The sequence below is a fragment of the Leptonotus elevatus genome, chromosome 6 (assembly GCF_054856555.1).
Source record: "Leptonotus elevatus isolate MCC_2025b chromosome 6, RoL_Lele_1.0, whole genome shotgun sequence".
NCBI lineage: Eukaryota > Metazoa > Chordata > Actinopteri > Syngnathiformes > Syngnathidae > Leptonotus > Leptonotus elevatus.
The window spans coordinates 25,345,730-25,359,860 of record NC_141244.1 but is presented as its reverse complement, the minus strand read 5'-3'; the positions used below and the strand labels follow the sequence as shown (position 1 = coordinate 25,359,860).

At 42.9% G+C, this 14,131-nt stretch overlaps 1 protein-coding gene across 5 annotated transcripts in view; it reads right to left on the bottom strand.

The window, feature by feature from the left end:
* Positions 1-5,966, bottom strand: part of grik5 (glutamate receptor, ionotropic, kainate 5) — a 142,832-nt gene extending 136,866 nt beyond the window's left edge. For 3 of the 5 annotated variants that reach the window (XM_086077688.1, XM_086077692.1, XM_086077689.1), the window contains exon 1: positions 5,740-5,965. The gene's annotated coding sequence lies outside the window, so the exon portion shown is untranslated. Of the gene's footprint in view, positions 1-5,407; positions 5,626-5,739 lie in introns of those variants that run through there. The other 2 variants (XM_086077693.1, XM_086077690.1) reach the window with 2 other exon arrangements.
* Positions 5,967-14,131: the final 8,165 nt, after the last annotated feature.

The following is a 14,131-nucleotide window of genomic DNA, read 5'->3' as shown; positions in this document are numbered from 1 at the left end:
TGAAGGGCGTTCATGTTGCTGCACAATCCACGGATTGACGACTCGGCTCGCCATATTGACAATGGCGGAAGGGCGTCCGAACCGCGGACAGTCGCGCTGGTGCTGCCTTGCGTGTCGACGTCCACCTTGGCATCGAGGATGGACGGAGATGCGCATGAAAGGTTAGCAGGCTGACATTTTGTGTCAGCCTGCTTCATCCTGAGCGTCAGTCAGCCCGTCCGCTCTGCCCTTGTCACCCCCGAACCCGTTTTGCTCCTCACGTCTACCACTCGCTTAAATCGTTTCACTTCGGAAACACTCCTCGCCGTTACTTCCTCCTTTTAATGCCTCAGACTGGATTTTGGTACGTTCACACCGAATATTTACACTTCTTTGTCTTTCCTTTGCAGCCGCTCAGTTGCCCGGCATCATCGATTGCCGAGAGAGATATTAGCAATATCTGGAATGTCTGTTTTGTGTTTTTTCAATAAATAAAAAGCACAAGTGTCACGAAACGTCAAGTTTGCAGGTGGAGTGTGAAAATAGCGCACTCAATTATACATAAAAGCTTTTTTCCCACAGTCTTATGTCATTCATTTCTTTGCTGACTAAAACATAGCCATTTACCTATTTGAAAAAAAACAAACATTTCGCTTTCCATAATAACTATAATTTCACGTTTCTGGCATGAAATTGTGACTTTAATGTACATTTCAGAAGTGGTATATTTGACAAGCGCTATTTTGGACGCGGGTATGAAGCCCGTCTAAGTGCCGTGATTAAATCCATTTACTTGATCGTTATTTGATTATTTCGTCCCATTGTTCCCGTCACAAATGGGCCGGGCCTTTGATGCGGCGCCAAGACGTGTCGTCACAGAGGGAAGCTGACAGGTACGAAAGTCCATCACAGATGGTGAGCTTAGACAGACTTGGCTGACGATGTGACCATTTTTTTTTTTTTTTCTGACCCTCGGCTTAATTCACACGAGCTTTGAAAGCTGAAGTCAGCCGGCGGATGTCAAATCTTGGTTCGATCCCAACAGGTTGCCTCCACTCTTGTTACTATGCAACAGTTTGCGCTTGTTGAACGTCTACCAGCAATCCTGAGGCGCCAACAAATCCACGCGCTAGCGACTCTCTATCATTTCCTCCAGGCTGTGTCAAGTAAAAGCGGACGGCCCATTTGGGATAAGAACATTGCAGTCCATTCGACGTGCACGCCGATCAATACCGCTCTGTGGACATACGTGACCCTGCACAGATGGTCGCATTCTCCTCGGACCGTTTCAAATCAGATGACCCGGACGAGTGTGTTGGCTAGCTTTTAAAGTAGAGCTATTCAGTTTGTGCAATTTGGTCCTCCGAGGGGATTTTAACAGCCGTTCTTCAAGCTCATTGACAAATGAACATGCCCTCGCACTAGTATCGCTATGCAGACACGATTTGGCGCTAGTGTCGAATTTGATAGCAGTCGGACAAAATCTAAGGGCAAGTTTAACTTCGAAGGACAGTTAGAAACTGACAAAATGGTCGCTTCCAAAATGGTGGTTTTGGCTCCTTGAGACTTTTTTTTGTGGGTCTACTCAAGATCTACTTTGGTCCCAAATTTCATGTCCCTAAAGGGAGACTGAATTTTCTAAGATTACAGAGAACTGTCATGTTTGGATTCTGTGGGGGTTGGGTTTTTGCTTGTTATGGGTGTTCGTGTTTTTGTCTTGTGTTCCTGGCTTCTTCCCTTGTCTCGTTATTTCTAACCACGTCCACCTGTGTGGGTCTTTTCCCTCCCCCAGGTGTGTCTCATTAGTGTTGGTGTATTTAGTCTGTTGTGTTTGTCCAGTCGGGTGGGTTCGTGTTTCAAGTCTTCGTCATAGCTAAGTTGTCTTCGTCAACGCCAAGTAGTTATCGCCTCAGCCAAGTCATCGCCTCAGCCAAGTCATCACTACTGCCAAGTCATCCTCGTCACGGCTAACCAAGTCGTCAATGTCACCGCTGACCAAGTTGTCATCGTCACAGCCAAGTCATCACTACAGCCAAGTCATCCTCGTCACGGCTAACCAAGTCGTCAATGTCACCGCTAACCAAGTCGTCAATGTCACCGCTGACCAAGTTGTCATCATCACAGCCAAGTCATCACTACAGCCAAGTCATCCTCATCACGGCTAACCAAGTCGTCAATGTCACCGCTAACCAAGTCGTCAATGTCGCCGCTAACCAAGTCGTCAATGTCACCGCTAACCAAGTCGTCATCGTCACAGCCAAGTCAAGTCACTCCACAGCAAGTCATATTTGGAGCCAATATTCATTTTCGAAAAGGGAAAATATTTGCAACAAAATTTGAAAAAAATACTAACTCCAGAGCTCTGAATTTTTTGAGTTTTTAAGAATATGTTTATTGAACAACTTTTAGGGTTCGTTAAATATTGGAGTTAAAAAAAATAGACTCAATAGACATCTTTGTTTTGAAAATCTAACAGAAAGTTCAGGGATTTCCCAGGGGCAGTAGCATGTTTTCAAAAGTTAAATAAAAACTTAAGTAAATAGGTCCATATTGTTTTCTACAGTAAATAAAGTATTCAAAAATGTCTAAATATCTGAAGTACTTTATTAAAAAATTTATTATCTTAGTTTTAATTTCAAACAAAAACAGAAAGTGCAGGGTCAGCAGCATCTCTGAAAATGTAAATATTCAGTTCCCTGAAGTTAACACTTTTTTCAAAGAATCTATTATCGAGAGTATGATTCTTCAAAATGGCCGATGCCGATATTCGTCAAAATGCAGAATATCGGCGCTGACAGTCAGTCTATCCCTACTTCAAACAAAAATGGCAGACTTGTGTGTTTTCGATTCATACAATGACAAAAACTAAAATTCTTTGCAAATTTAGCATCGCCCATCCGTTAATGGTACTTGGTCCACATTTTGGAATTTCTTTGGGACAAAATCTCAAGCACAGCTGGAAACAACAAGAATGAGACACATCCGCTTCCAAAATGGCCGACATCCTGTGTGGTTTTTCTTGAGACTTTTTTGTGCGTCTCATCTCGATAGACAAGCCTACCAAATTTCACCTCAAAGTGAAAGTGGCATCCGGGACTGAATTTGAAATATTCTGTAGGAATGGGAAGGATTTTAAGACGTTTTACATGAAAATCATTTTTGATGCACTATCAAATAAACACTTTCATAGCGATTACTGACTAATTACAACTTCCAAAAAGTCTCCATCAAAATTCATGCCAAATGTTATTTACTTTGTCGGTGGCATTTGAACAGCGGATTTAAGGATTAAGTGTCATCTTTAAGGGTAATTAAAGCCTCCGTGCTTGAGAAAATCACATTTAAGAGATGTTCAGTCCACGTGCGCGCGTGCGGTCTTTATCGCCACTATTAACATGTAATCGGGTGCGAAACACGGAGGTGGGCGTGAATTGGCATGCGGAAGCTGAGCGCTGCGAAAAGCCAGACGTGCGTGCGTGCGTGCGTGCGTGTGTACTGTGCTTTTCCACATATGTGTGTGTGTGTGTGTGTGTGTTGCCGCTGTCACGCCTGAGGCGATTAGACGCGTTGATGTCGCAATCCCGCATGCTGGGGTTTGAAAACACACCTCTGCCCTCTTTGCATTGTCTCACGCGCGCGCGCACACACACACAAGACGAAAGACAATCCGAATGATTGGCACACTCAGAAATAGCAAACACACAAAGCTATTCATTCACTGGCGACGTCAACGTCTTCGGCGCGTCTGTATTCTGTTTGAATGCACAGCCAGAGGAAGAAAAGGAGAGAGAATATCACCTAAAAGAGATGGCGGGTGCGAATCAGGTGAGGAAGAGGAGGAGAAGGCAAAGGGCAGACGGAGCCGAAGCAGGAAAAAATGGGAGGACGGACGAGGGAGGGTTCAGGGCTGGGAAGTGAGGGTGAGCGCGCGACAATTGAACGGAGACATTTCCAGGCAATCCATCAAAAGGGGGACAGACAAGGCGGATGAGGAAGAGCAGGAGGGAGGAGATGCGAGGAGGTGCATGGAAAGGGAGGAAGGAGAACGCTGCATGGAGAAGAGGGCACAAAAGTTTGAACGGGGGGGACATGAGAAAGGGATGGCCAGACTACAAGAGGGTGGACGCTTAAGAAGAGGACAGACGAGGAGACGATATAAGGACTGAGCAGGAGACAGGAGGAAGAATGGACAGGAGATCTGGATGGATACATAAGGAGAGGCCATTAGGATGGATGCATCAGGAAAGGACAAGAGGAGGGATAAATACTGGATAGAAATGGAACGAAACATGAGGAGGAAGGGACAGGACAATAGGATGGACGCATCAAGAGTGGACATGAGTGTGGATGCATCAGGAAAGACCGAAGGAGATTGAGGCTGGATGGAACAGGGTACATATGAAGGAAGGACACTTGACAGGACATGAGGGTGGATCCATCTGGAGAGGACATAAAGGTGGAGACGTTGGGAGAGGACATGAGAATGGATGCGTCAGGAAAGACATAAGGAGGAATGAATGCTGGATGGAAGAGAATAGATAGGAATTGATTGAAGACAACATGAGGAGGAAGGGACGGGGAATATGGATGGATGCGCCAAGAGTGGACATGAGGACGGATACATCACGAGTGGATATGAAGTGAGATGTTCAAACCACAAGACCAGACCGAACTGAGGACATAAGGATGACTGGACAAGATGGCTGCCTCAGGAAAGGTTTAATGACATACGGATAGATGCAGACGAGTGGTCGTACGGGAGGATTCAACAGGAAAGGACACGTGGACAGCGAAATCAGAAAAAGACACGATGTTGATTATGCCAGGAAAAGAGGGTTGGACGCATCAGGAAAAAGACATGAGCATGGATGAATCATGAGTGGACATGAAGACGGATAAACCGGGAAAGACTTTAAGGATGGCGACATCATGAGTAGATTTAAAGTGAGACGCATGCTGGATGGATGAAGAGTTCAGACGACAAGACCAGACTAAACTGTGGATGTAAAGACGACGAGACGGGACGGCTGCATCAGGAAAGGGTTAAAGGACATATGGATGGCTACGTTAGGAGAGGACATTGGATACACCAGGAAAAGACATTGAGATGGATGCACCAGGAGAGAAAACGAAGGATGGATCCGTCAGGCGAGGACATGGGGGCGGATGCGGGAACTGAACAGATAACAAAAGGGACATGACTTGAGGACAAAAGTCTCCGGAGAGGACACGGAAAGGGAAAGGACGTGGAGAATGGATGCCGACGGAGAAGACGAGTACAAATAAGGACGGGGTGGAGGCAAACAGGTGGGGGGGGGGGGGGGGGTGAGACGGGGAGCAGAGACACCGGTTGACGCTTGAAGAAAAAAAAAGAGGAGAGCTCAGACTGAAGACGAGGACGAGGATGAGGAGGAGGACAGACACTCACCCATCGGAGGGGGTCTCTCACAATCCCCGCTCTGTGATCCCATCCCGGGGAACGGCGCAGTGAGATCGCGGAGCTCCCGCCTGCTGAATACCAATGTGGCCAACGCGCGCGCGCACACACACGCGCATCACGTCTGGCGGCTACGCGAACCACTACACATCACGCCGCAACGCACGCGCACACGCATCCACAGTTCCTCACTCACAAGCTTGTCCTCGCTCAAGTCCGCCGGCTGACGACCGCGCGCTCCTTTTCCCGCCTCACTGCGGCGCTCTCTCTCTCTCTCTCTCTCTCTCTCTCTCTCTCTCTCTCTCTCTCTCTCTCTCTCTCACCAGCGGACGCAGATGCTCGCTCGCCCGGCGATCAGCGTACATCCATGTGTTGCTCCGTCCGTCCGACCGTCTCTCCGTACATCCATCCGTAGTAGTACATCCACCCTGGGCTTTCGGCGCGTGCCCCTTTTCCCCCTTCTGCTTCGGTTGCATCCACTCGCTCGCTCGCTCGCTCTCCTACTTCCACTTGCTCAATAGTGAGCTCTGCTCTCTCTCTTTCTCTCCAATCTAATCATCTCTCTCTCTTTCTGCACTCTCCCCCACCCACTCCCTCTCCCTCTCTTTCTCTCTCTCTCTCTCTCACTCTAAGGTGTTTTTCCTCAAAGATGAACATCAACTGCACCCTCTTCGTCACACACTCAAAAAAATGCTCATGACGAGGGAAAACACACTGGCAGCAGAGGTGTTAGCACCCCCCCCCCTCCCCCCGTACCCCCGAGCCGGGGTAAACTACCCTGACAGAGTTTGACACGGCTTCATGCTCAAGCGCGATAAACGTTATCACACCAGCATACTTCGCACCCTGACACAGACACACGCACGACTTTTACGATGAAAAACACGCGCAGGCTGGCCTGTTCTCAAGAATTTTGTAGGATTCGACATAAAAAAAAAAAAATCGACTCAGAATTTGTAGGAATTGAAGTAAATCCTTGTGTCCGAGGTAGCGCGCGTGCGCTCTAAAAAAATCGTATACATATAATATATGAATAAATATAAAAAAAATAATAATAGTAATAACATGAGCGTTTCGCAAATGGTGTTCAAGGGCGTTTGTTTACTCAACTGCAGATGGAAGAGCCACCTATTTTTGTTTTTGTACTTGCCTTCAAGTCCACTAGCTTAATGCTAACACATAATGGGGATCGCCATAGACAGGCTAATGAATAGCATCTACGTGGCAGTGTTATAACACCTTGTGGACAAACAACATATTGCTTATACCAACTGCATTCTTTATCCTCCGTTAAAAACGACTATTACTGCAGCCTACTGAGTTACTTACAGTATTTGTGAAACTCTTCTTCGTTTGTATCTGCATGACTGTGACTGTGTTTTAATGCCCCCAAGTGGCCAAGTCCAGATCGTGCCACAGTGAATTCATCAATCAATGACTTTGTGTGCGTGTGGCTGGAAATGGAGGGACATTTCCAAGGACATTGGACAGTTTTCAGAAAAATTTTGTAGGAATTTAGACACTCATATTTGGAGAAAACACGGGTGCCATTATTTACTCAATTGCAGATGACAGAAGTGTATATTTAAAACAAATGTATGCAATAAAAATACTACAATTCATGTGGAGCTGAGTTTAAAAAAAAAATACGTTTTTTTTTTAAAGGATCGTATCATGCCAAATATTAGATTCAGCATTTAAATAGGTGCTGCTGTTCTGGTTAACGACAGAGCTCAACATTTATGTTTGGGGAAGCCATATTGGGACCCACCTACCTCAAATTATGAAATTGGAAATTGCATTTATTTCCAGAAGCACATACACGTTGACAGTGAGACATAATGAAATGCAATAATCGTTCATCATTACAATTAAATATGGTGATAAAAAACGAGTCATGTCGTGGAAAGCTCCACTTAATTCTGTAAGGGGAAATGAAGAAGTAATTTACTGAGTAATGTACGCCATTAATCGGCTTTTAATTAAGTTGTACATTTATTCAGCATCCTATGAGGAAGTTCAACACTGTGGGTGCTTGTGCACATTTAAAAAAAAAAAGATATGCTTACAACATTTGATAGCACATGCCCTCAGTATCGAAAAAAATAGTTTGGGTAATATTCAATCCCAGGCCTGTAGGAGGCAATAAAGAGCATGAAAATGAGTATATTTTCATTGGAGCTCCATCTACTGGATCTGTTGGGACACTGCGCCACTTGGCCCCTTTGCAATCAGACAAACGGCTATGCAAGCACCAGCATTTTATTTAACGAACCATCAACGCAAAATATGGATTATGTGCGTTTAGGTTGTAATAACTGCATCATGATAACGTAGTAAATGTGTCATAATCATGTTTAACATTTTAATATTTCCCAGAAGAAGAAAACAAAACTGTTCAATTTGTCTGCTGGCCTTCGTTTTTTAAATATGACATATTTTAATAATTATTATTTATTATTAAAAATACGTGTTTTATTTATTTATATTTATTTATATTTTATTATTATTATTATTATTATTATTATTATTGTCACATTGACCCATGAACATTGTTTAAAAAACAAACAAAAAAAAACATGAGGGCTACGTAACCAAAAATGGTTACCTGTAAATTTTTCTTCCCAACATATACACTATGTAATATTTCCTAACTAAGTAACTGAATATGGTTTCTGTGCCCGCTAAAGTTGTAACTTGCAATAATTTTGGGGTCATGAATCGGTTTCTATGTAAGTAACCAAAAATGATTCCAGCGAGCTATTATTATGTCAATCATCAGAGCTATATTTTTGTCATAATCGCTTTTAACAATCTTCCCACCTAAGTAACCAAATGTGGTTCCAGGGAAGCTACTGTATATGTGTGCCATGTAACATTTCCCACTTAAACTCATTCATTGCCGGGTCTTATATAGTCGTCATTCGCAGTTAATTAATTTTGAGTAACCAAATATGGTTCCACTTGGCTATATTTGTGTCCTAATGCCATTTAACATGCAGCGAATGACACGATCAACACCCGCTACTGGTAAACAAGCATGTGGACATCCAGGCTGTACACACACTTTACTAAAAGTCATCTCGTCTGTCATGAGCAGGCCGACATGCGGCGCGGGACTTCCTTGAAAGGAGCCGACGTCGCCCTCGCTATTTATAACGCTCACTCGCACAAAGCGCGACGGCGTTACAGGCGTGCAACGGCGAGCAGACAGCGATCTCCAGAGAGGCCGTTTTCTGCCTCGCCAAGCGGCCGGGGCCAAAACTTCTATCACGCTAACGCTGTCGCATCGCTTCTAACGAGACAAGGACGCCGGGTCGGCCGAGCGCCGGTTGGTTCCGAGTAGCCTTTCAATATAGATCTTTCTCATAAACAACCCCCCCCCCCCCCTCCCATCATCAACCCACCCCCCCTGAGGAGCGCCGCACGTTCTCCTTGGGTATTACTCAGCACACCGTGTTGCATCATTGATTTTGTCACTCGGCTCACAGGGTGGCTCTTTAATTGCTAGTGACAACATGGTGTTGCCTTACGGTAGTATTTCAGTTGAGCGCTAAGGCGACAGGCTGCCTTTTGAAGATGAGCGCACACACAAAAAAAAAATTACATAAATCCACCTGAAATGGTCACTTTCCTGAACAACAGATCCTACTTAAGGAACTGTAACATCATCACATTTAAACTGAAAAATCTGTTACTTGAGTAACCAAATTTGGCTCCCGGTCAGCTAAAGTGGTATCGTTATGTTAAAAATCACATTTGTACATGTGACATTACCTGCTTGAGCAACCAAATATGGATATTCTTTACCTTCTTAAGTTGCAATAATCATGTTTAAGATGTAAGCTTTCATACTTAAGGAACCAAATATGGTTCCCGGTCAGCTAAATTGGTATCGTTATGTTAAAAATCACATTTATACATGTGACATTACCTGCTTGAGCAACCAAATATGGATATTCTTTACCTTCTTAAGTTGCAATAATCATGTTTAAGATGTAAGCTTTCATACTTAAGGAACCAAATATGGTTCCCGGTCAGCTAAAGTGGTATCGTTATGTTAAAAATCACATTTATACATGTGACATTACCTGCTTGAGCAACCAAATATGGATATTCTTTACCTTCTTAAGTTGCAATAATCATGTTCAAGATGTAAGCTTTCATACTTAAGGAACCAAATATGGTTCCGCACCAGCTATATAATACAACATTTACATGAAAAACAAATTTAGACGTAATATTTGCAAATGTATTCCCCACCTAGTAAAACTGCAATTAACATTTAACATGTAACATTTCCTCTTTAAGAAGCCAAATATGGGACCCTGTCGGCTAAAGCTATAAGAATCATATTAAATGGAACATTTCCTCTTTAACATTCACTCAAAGACGGCTACAGATGCCAAATATGATTCGTAAACGGTGGGTTGGCAGTGAATGAGGAACCAAATATGGCTCCACATCAGATATAATGACATCATATCAAAAACACATTGGCGCAATTGTCTAAGGAACCAAATATGGTTTACGGCCAGCTAAACTTCCTCATCATTATGTCAAAATCCCATTTTTACATGAAACATTTCCTACCCAAGTAACCAAATATGGTTCTTGCCTACCTGCTAAAGTTGTTACAGTCATATCTAAATGTTGCTACTTTAGGAACCAAATATGGTTCCACGCAAGCTATAGTTGTATTATTATATCAAAATCAAATTGAGGCATGAAAAATGTCCTACTTAAGTAACCAAAATGTGTTCCCTTGCCCTCTAAAATGATAATAGCTACATTTAACATCACATTTCCTATTGATGTTACTCAATATGGTTCCAAGGTGATGTAGAAGAGCCTGTAGAAAGAAGGCACGTCATCGCCTAGTTGACTTTGCATGTCACGCAGAAAAGTGCATCTGTATAATGGACTTCTGGTGTAATTGACCCCCTTTTGCTTGCTATGCAGATCCAGCAGCTCAAATAGTGGCTGGACAAAAAAAAAAAAAATCTCAGTGGTAAACAAAACTTTTTACATTTTAATTAGTGCTATCAAAGTTAAAGCGTTAATGAATTCATCACAAAAAATGATCGCATTAATCATGTATTAACGCAGATTAATCACTATTAATTTTGACCGCAAATGTTCCTTTGGCTTGACAGCGGATGGTTACGTTAAAGGTTGCGTTTGAGCAATGAACAAAACTACGTGCATTAAAGTAAAGCATTTAATAAAAGGTTTGCGTAAGACATTCAGAATATTTGTTCATGTCAAAATATTGAGTTCATTCTTTTCCATTTTAAATTTTGCAAGTAATTAATTGATGAGCATGCAGTAGATAAAAAATGTTTTTGAAGACGTCCTCATAACATTAAATGTAAAAACAAAATTAACATAACAGGTGGTCTTTAAATCTGGCGGTCAAAACATTTTTGATAAAACAAGCCTTTTTAATTCATCGTTAATCATGATTACTCAAGATTACTCAAGATTCTAATATGTGATTAACCTGATTAAAAAATTTAATCGTTTGACAGTTCTAGTTTTAAGTGTCCCCTAAAAACAAATCATGACCAAAGCAGGCGTAACTGCTCATCAAAAACGACACAGAAAACAATTTGAACGTTAGAAAAATGAACTTGAATAAAATGCATTAAATGTAAAAGTAAAAATGTCCTTTAATGTACATGTCAAATGTTTACATTTAAAGTATATTATAGAATATTTGGTACAGAAGAATTGCGTACCATGTTAAATGTAAATAAACACATGAATGTTAACATTCTTCTTGAGTTTGAATTCTTCTTAGTAAATCACAGTATCCCATCCCTGGTGAGCTATTTTTAGAACAGAACCATTCGGCTACTTGTGTCGCCCTTGGGGCTAACTAGTACTTCCTGGCACCATTTTATTTAGTTATCTTAAAGACTATGCACACTAAACAACAAAGCAAAAAGGCATCCATGCTAGCAGAGTCTCATTCACCTTGCTCCCTCCCTCCTCTGTGTGTGTAACTGCTCCCCCCTCCCCTTCTCTTAATTGGACACGAAATGCTGACTTTTTAAAACGACGGGACATCTTCAATCCGGTGATCGCCCCATGCCTAAATACAAAACTAAAAAAGAGATTTCCGGCATTGCGCGTAGCCATGAGTGCTCGCTGTCTGTTGCATCTCCCCCCCCCCCCCTCCCGTGTCAAAATATGTATTCCGCAGCAGCAGTCTATCTCTCATCTCCATCCCACACCTCTTTGCTCTTGACAAATTGATGAGGAACGCTCTCCACATACACACACACAAACACACAAACCACAAGCGCAGCATCAACTTTACTCAAGCGTTACACGTGTGCTCCGCCAACCGGTGTCGCACTATTTATTATTTTTTTTCTCGTCTCAGAACCCACGTTGACTGTTTGCGAAGACGATGGAGGGATGGCGCAAGAGGATGCGGAGGGATGCGAGGAAGGGAGGAAGAGAAGAAAAGAGAGGGAGGAGGAGGATTGACATTCAGGCCGAGCTGCGCACTCTGTTGCCGGAATAATGATTAGCTCCTTGGCATTCTGCTCACATCTGCTTCACTATCAATGAGAGGAGGAGGGGGGGGGGGGTGCGAAAGGGGGGGAGGGGGGTGGAAGAAACAAGGTGAACGACAGAGCAGGGGATGAAAAGAGGGATGTAATGGAGGACAAAATAGAGGAGCGTATGACAGCAGATGCACGAGCGGATGCACTGCATCGCGCACGCGCACTTTATAGGCTCCCGAATGCACGCATAAAAGGGATGCGGTCCCAGTGGTGCAAACAAGCACACACTCATTATGTACTACAACAGGAGTTCACAAACAATCGACCGCTGGAAAAAAATATATATTTAGCTCGCCACGTGCCAACATAATGGCAAACATTAAAATGCAGTAGTAGGCCGAATCAAAATCCAGAAAGAGGTTTTAGTCCTGCACTCTAAAAACTAGGAGTCAAAAATGGGCCGATCCTCTACTTGGGTTTATTTGACCCAAACTTTGAGTTAAGAAACGGGTTTTTGAGTGTAAAACAATTCTTGTTCGGTTCATAATTGGGTTACTTTTGACCCATCTGTTTTTAGAGTGTCAAAACGTTTCGTTTGTTACTGGTCTTTAAATACATAGGAAGTTTTTTTTTTTTTTTATGTATTCAAATGATTCCATTAGAAACATACTGCACATAAGTCAGATAAAAATTGTACAGCATTTTTTTTTTTTACTTCTTGTATTGAAAATGTAAATAAAACTGAACTTTACTTAAATAAAAAATGTTCTGTACTGTATTTAAACAGGCTGTATGCATACTTCATTGTAATATGTTCTATTGAATTTCATTTTTAAATGCTGGAAATGTCATTTGCATTTAATTACCGGAGTAAGTCTTTGGTGTCGCACCAAAGGAGCTCACGAACCACTAGTGGTACTTGCACCACACTTCATCTTTGAAGTAGTGACTACAAAATGCAAAAAAAAAAGAAAAAAAAAAAGATAACTATCCCATAGTGTGCAAACTATAAAAAAAACAAGGCTGTATAATTGCCCCACCACCAAAAAATAAAAAAATAAATAAAAATACTGTTAGTTTTATGTGCTCATACATTAAAATCATATCAGAGCTTGTCGACAGTGGCGGTTTTTGGCATGTGCTTAATGTGAGGCCGCACAGGGAGGAATTGCAGGGGCAGTGGAGGTGGACGTCAATGCAACCCAAATAATAAAAAAAAAATAATAATAATTTGCTACGTGAAATGGTTTCTAATTTCTAAGTGTGGAACCAGGACTGGACTGGCCATCTGGCATAAAGGGCAGATGCCCGGTGGGCCGGTGTCTTTACTATTTTCCTCCCATTTTTACCCCAAGAGACTGGCCCACAATTTATTAATTAATTAATTAATTTAAATTCGACAGCGAACTGAACCAACATCAGTCAATATCAGTGGCAGAACAATGAGTCGGGCTGGGCCGGGCCGGCGGACTTAAGTCAAATGCCAGGGTCGATTTTTATGTGCGTGTGTATGTGCCAGTCCAGCCCTGTGTGAAACCAGAACCACCAATGGACCCAAAGTTAAGTTAGGTAGGCTTAATTTTTAATAATTGGTTTATTATTTTAGTCTTATTGGCAGGCACTTTTTTTTTTATAATAAAACATCATTGTAATTGATTTTGCAGGCTCCCAATTAGAGAATCACTTGTATTGGCTCCCTAATGCACACATTAAACAAAAGCTAACGGCCCCTTTGGTGTTGCAAACTACAAGAAGAAGAGGAAGGCGGTACAAGCAGCACGCACGCACAGGAGAGGGTATGCGCCGCGCGGGTTCTACTTTGTCAAAGTCAGAGCGGGTACAGTAGCGCCGCCTCAGCAGGCGCAAAGGATGCAGCTCGATCGGTGAGCGAGCGGAGAGCATCCGAATGAGCGAGGTGGAGAGCAAGCTGCAAGCGCAGGAGGCCATCAATTTGAATAATGTGAGCACAAAAGCGCACAGAGTGATTCATTTGCCAGATTACGCCGACGGCTCCGCCCCCCGTTAATAACTACAATATGTTAATACAGTCAATATGGCAGAAGGCCGTTGTATTAAAACGTCACGTCGGAGGTCCGCGTGATGACGATTTGAAGTCGTGACGCTTCCTCAAATTGGGGCCGGTCTTTTGTTGGACGCCGGACCAAGATGAACTGCCGGGTTTGTCATCCACTTAAAA